This window comes from Mus caroli, chromosome 9 (assembly GCF_900094665.2).
Source record: "Mus caroli chromosome 9, CAROLI_EIJ_v1.1, whole genome shotgun sequence".
Classification (NCBI taxonomy): domain Eukaryota; kingdom Metazoa; phylum Chordata; class Mammalia; order Rodentia; family Muridae; genus Mus; species Mus caroli.
Window position 1 is genome coordinate 89,298,417 of NC_034578.1, and position 6,424 is coordinate 89,304,840.

Sequence of the window (6,424 nt, forward strand, 5' to 3'; positions counted from 1 at the left end):
TTGCACATTTTATTTTACTATGAAGTAAGAATGTTATTGCTATGATTTGTCAGGATAATGCAAGGGCAATTTTCTCATAGTAGTGATGTCTGTAGAGTGGCAGACAGTATGACTTTGGCCTCTCCATTTGCTCTGGATTGTAAAGAAATGTGCAAGAAAAGGATACATGAACTTGCAAGAAAAAGAGATTGCAAAATTAAAGTTTTATCTGGGCAAAAACAAATAGGCAAAGCCCACACTTAGGGGAATCCTTCATGATCAATATTTGATCAAGAAAATTCATCATCGAGCAGCTTATATTTTAGATTATTCTACATACACTTGAAGTAACAAACAAGACTACCCTTGGTTAACTTGACACAAAACCCTATCATGTGTAACTCTTGATTTCCACACAAAAGTAGTAAAAATGTTATAATTTCATATAACATGGTATAATTATATGACATAAAACCTCAAGGGCATTATATTTTTTTTCAAAAGGGGAAAGGCTCTGGAGGAAAACATAGTCTTTAGTATTGGGTAACTTTGAAATTATAACATAAATTTACAACACAGAGCCAGTAATATTATTTCAATTNATGTTATACTGTATAAAAAAGAACTACAAAACTCAAATGTTGGTTTCCTAAGTTTATACATTCAGTCAGTGTTTGTGTGTGCATGTGTGTGTGAGTGAGTGGGGGGAGGGATGTTCTTAATATGTCACAGTAACACTCATGCCAATGTCAATTGCAAGCTTTGTTTGTGCAACTGATCACATGGCCTTAGGTAGTATTTATAATTGTCTTCCATACTACTACTTCTGACAACCTCAAAAAGCTCATAAACAAGCTTTGGTTCTTTCCCTAGAAGTTGGCAGTCCTTTAACCTTGAAGGNTCTGGGTCTTTGTTATCATGTCTTTGTTTTCATGTTTTTGTATGTGTTTTGTTCTCACTATTACCCTTAATCACATAGCACAATAACATCAANAGACTCCCTAAAGAATCTCCTGCATTCCAGACAGAACCTTCCTTACTTCCCTCCTCCAGATCTCCAGGCAAGTTCCACCTAACTGGTNCTATAACTGTGCATTCAAAAAAAATTTCATCATACTATCAAACAAGCTGCTTCAGAATGGGATGGTGGAAAACATGAGGACAGTAGATTGAATGAGTCCAGGCCTACTCTTGCACTTCTTTGGCTGTGATAAGTTCCTTGGTCAAAAGCAATGCTGTATGAAGAGTGTGATGGTAGATAAATCAATCTTAATGGTCAAGGAAGATAGTTTATGCCGAAACATTCCATGCAGGAAAGGAAAAGCCATAATCAGAATAAGTATCTATTTCAGTAATGACAAAGCTTTGCTCTTAACATGATGGAAGTGATCTAAAGCAGGGAACATGTAATCCTGACACTGTATGGTCACCTTTTTGAAGACTTATACTGGGAGCTCAGTGTTGCTTACTGCAGCTGGCAGATTCAGTGATCGCTTCAGCCAAGACAGCCCTGGTGAGTTGATTGATTCCATGGTCAAAATCCATGTAATCAAATACATAAATAACATTCATTTTTACCACTATAACCACTGTGTTCATGAGACTATTGGGAAATGAGGAGTATAGGTACATTTTGGGAACAAAATGCATTGTAACGGGAATAGAAACTGTAGATGTTCAGGCAACNTCATGTAACTTGATTGTGTCCCCGGGACCTGTTTGGACCTAGTCACACATATAACTCTTTCATTTGATAGTGGAATGATGCTGTGCTCATTCTACTTTATAGTTTAGTGGGTCATATAATATCTAGCTCCTAATAGACAACTTGGGTTGTATGGAATTGTCAAATTCAGTTTCCACTAAGACCAAGAGTTATCTCTCAAATGGAGAATAGTTACCTATAGATAATTTGANAGCCTTGCTCCAAAATGATGAGAACTTTGACAGTGAATTACTTTAGAGGTCTTTCAGAGATTCCAACCACATCCTGAGTTGCCATTGGCTCCTTAGTTAACACTACTTTTGCTGATTCATATGGTGTAAGTGGTAGAGAAGACTGCTTAATAACCTGAGCCTACTTAAGAGTCCTCTCCTATTACCACTCCACTCAATGGTACCAGTTTCCATAATTGCTTGGTAAATTGGCTAGAGAATCAACATATTTAAATGTGGAATATGTTCCTTCAAGAATTCAAATACACTTAGAAGTGTTATTCTTCTTTCTTGGTGGTGGGATGGGTCAGGTACAGCAACTTATCTTCCCCCTTAGAAAGAATATACCACTGGCATCCTAGACATTTCAGTGAGTTAGCATGACCTTGAAGTTGAGCTTGGCTCATTTCTCATCCATGAGAAATCTCATCTCACCCATATGCTTTTCTAACCAGTTTATATGGTTTGCTGTCTATAGCTCACTTGACCCAATTAACATCACATCATCAATATAGTTGACAAGTCTGATATTTTGTGGAAAAACAGATGCAGGCAATCAAAATCCCAGCAAATTAAGTTATGACAGGGCTGAAAATTTAGCCTGATCCCTTTAAGCTAATTTATAACATGAGAATGAAGAGTTAATAGATAGACCCTTGAGGTAGAACAGTAGAAGTGTACTGATTTCCTTGACAACCGAAAGCAAATTGCTTCTTGTGGTCCTTATAGACTGGAATAGATATGGAAAAAATATTTTCTAGATGAATAAATGTATACCAGGAATCAGGAGACAAATTATTCTGTTCAAGGACACTATATTTGATACAAAAGCTAGAGATAGAGCTCCTATTTAATTGAGTCTGTGGCAGTCAACTCTCATTCTACATGATCCATTTGTCTTCACAACCTCTGCATCTTTCAAATCCTTGAAAGTGACACTAATTTCTGTAGTGTCTGCAGTGATGCAATATTGGTGTTTGTTCACTACTTTTCCTTGTAGTGTCTATTCTATTGGTCTCCATTTTGCTTTTCCATCCATGAACACCCTTACTCCTAAGGTTATAGAACTAAGACAAGCCTTCTACCAACTTCTAAATATATCTACCCAAATTTTAGGATAATAACCACAGAGTGGGTTGGGAGGACTACTGGACCCCACTGCAAGTTNTACTTTGAAAAACAATCTCGTTATTCACTGGATCTTCACAGTCCCATACTTTAATAAAATATTTGCTAGGATCTCCAGGAATTAATGTCATTTCAGAACCATTATTCAACTCAATACAACCTGGCATGCCTAATTATTTTCTTTTACAGTGCTGCTGTTAAATTTGAAACAGGAATGGAAGAAAGACTGCAAGTCAATTCAGACATTCAAAATAAGACTTTCTTAGTGAACTCCCTTTCTTTCATTCAAGTACTTTTCAGTCTATAAATGGTCAAACTTTTTATTGGTTGTTAAGCAGAGATTCTCTATTGGTGCTATCCAGTATAGACTTTTATTATTTTGTTCAGGAGTTTTAATACTTCCAGAAAGTGAGCAAATACTTAGTAGGCTTATTTTATTCTATTCCTCTATTTGATTAGCCAGTACCTAATGGCTACATGAGAGCCATGTCATTTTAGAAATTTTTATTGAAAATTATGCTCAACTTGCCTTTAGTGATTCAATGCTTCAATGGCTCTGATACTCTGGAGGCTAATTAAAACCATTATATTTAACTGATCCAAACCACTAGCATCATGTCCTATCCTGAGTTCTGGAATAAGGAGAAGAACAACTACAAAAGATTTTCAAATTTCCTAATGCCCCTTTCAATATTTTGCATCTTATAGTATTAGTGAAGAGTNTGTCTTATGGAGCTTTTCACTGAAGAGTACTTTTGGTATCAATCCATATAATTGGTGATTTCTAAAGGAATAGAATATGTATCTTTTAAAAGATATCTATGATTTTGGCTTTAAAGATACAATGTTGGTAGAACAATTTCTCACATTAGAGAAACTGAGAATCTTATAGATGCTCAGAGGACAATGTCAAGGACTCAAAATATTCTAGGACCCAAATGGCTTGTTTATTCCTATCTCTTTGGCTATACTATCGTTAACACATGTAGCTGTTCTTATGAGCTCAGGCTATCTCAATTCCATATCTGCCACTGTCATCCCATAGTCCTGAAATCTCTAATAGATAGTATCTGCCATGAAATGGAGCTGAACATTTTCAGGAATGACTTCTTCTGGCTCTTTACATGGTCTAGCTTGCAGTTCTTTCCAAGATCCATCATTCATGAAACTTTCATACTTCCACAAACAGTATTACATGGGATATATTCTTCCACATTATCAAGTTTAGCTCCTGGCCTGAGATGCAGCTTTGGTCCCACTGGACTATAGACTTTACATGGTGAGCCAAAAGAAACCTCTATAGAAGATGGCATCTNTATGATGCTTCTTAAATAGCAACTGATTTTTAGCTCTGATTAATCAGTTCTTGTTCTCTCATTAGAGTAAGTGTTTCACTTCTTCATGTTTTATGGTTATTTGTTTGTTTGTTTGGTTGCTTGGTTCGTGTTTTGAGATAGAGATTTTATGTGTAGCCTTGGCTATCCTGAAACTAACACTATAGACCAGGCTTGTCCTGAACTCAAAAATCACCCTGCCTCAGGAGTGGTGGAATTAAAGGTATGTGCCATTAGCACCCAAAATTGTCTTTAGGTTTTTAATAAAATTATCATATAATTAGCCCNGTTTCATATATTCTTCCCTTGCCTCTAAAACTTCTAGAGCCATGGAGCTGGCATTTCNATCTCTATCAATATTACTATCTTCCTGGAACTTTGTAAAAACAATTTTAAAAGTGATGATTTTTCTCTATTCTGGCTAGTTNCCAAATAAATAAAAACAGAGACTATAAAATGTATTTGATAAGCTTTACGGCAGTGTAGCTGGAAAGTGAATAATCTGCTCTATTTCTCTAATCTGGCTTCCTTTCAGCCCAAATCCCTGGGATACTTGCATTTTAGTGCTNATTTGGCTCTCTCTGCTCCAAGTGTGTTTCCATGGTGCCTTCTCTCAACCCTCTTCATGTTAAATCCTCTCTTCCTCCTCTTTTTCCTCTTTGTCTGGCTGGAATCAGAAGTGTAGCCNTGTTCTCTTTTCTGCTTAGCTATTGGTTGATTAGCTTTTATTGACAAATCAGAGATTAAATGGAAACAATATTTACACAACCATGTACCATGTGCTTAGAATAAGCATTACAATGGTATGTCTAAATTTCAAAAAGATATGGGGACAAAGAAGTCAACATTTGAACAATACAAGGTTATCTTCATGCAGTGGATAAGACATGCCCTTCTAATATCTCATGAATTTAGAAAATTCAATGGTCTTGTATAACCCAAAGTTGTTCCAAAATCCTTTCACATTCTTCCTCCAAAATATCAAGTTCAATTTGACCAATGGAAGAGCCCACTCTTAGTACGAACATCTATTCTAGCTTTCTTTCTGCTGTTATAACATAAATCACAATGCAAAGAAATCTTAAGGAGGGAAAAGTTTATTTGTCTTACACTTCCAATTCACAGTCCATCATTAAGAGGAGTGTGATGGTTTGTATATTCTTGGACCAGGGAGATGCACCATTTGGAGGTGNNGCCTTGTTAGAATAAGTGTGACCTGGTTGGAGTAGGTGTGTCACTGTGGGTGTGGGATTAAGACTCTCACTCCAGTTGCCTGGAAGTCAGTCTTCCACTAGCAGCCTTTGGATAAAGATAGCTCAGCTCTGCCTGCACCAAGACAGCCTAGAAGCTGCCATGCTCCCACCTTGATGATAATGGACTGAACCTCTGAACCTGTAAGCCAGCCACAATTAAATGTTGTTTTTTATAAGACTTGGTCATGGTGTCTGTTCACAGCAGTAAAACCCCAACTAAGACAGAAGTTGGTACCAGGAGTGGGGTATTGCTGTGATAGGCCTGATCATGCTTTTATTTGAAAGAATGTGGATTTTTGGACTTTGGATTTGGAACTCAGTGTAAGGCTTTAAATGGGGCTTAAAAGGTCATCCTAGTAGGAATATGGAAGACTTTGTTGCTGGGAGTAATTTGAACTGTGTTGACCTGGCCTAAGAGAGTTCAAAGGAGAAGAATTTCATATGTGACATAAAGACTGTTTTGTGGTATTTTGGTGAAGAATGTGGCTATTTTTTGTTCTTGTCTGAAAAGTCTGCCTGAGGCTAAGGTGAAGAGACTTGGATTAATTGCATTAATTGCATTGACAAAGGAAGTTTCAAAAAANCCCAGCAGAGACTTTGTTCTCTGGTTAAGTCTCACAAAGAGAAGTTTGAACATGCATAGCAAGCTTAGAAAGGCAAAATATAAAATATATGGTTTGAGTATTAAAGGCGTATCAGCTGCTTGTGGACGTTGTACATCGTGGTGCGCACTAGGCTCCGCACCACGATGTACAACGTCCACAAGCAGCTTTTGGATGAAGACGTAGAACTCTC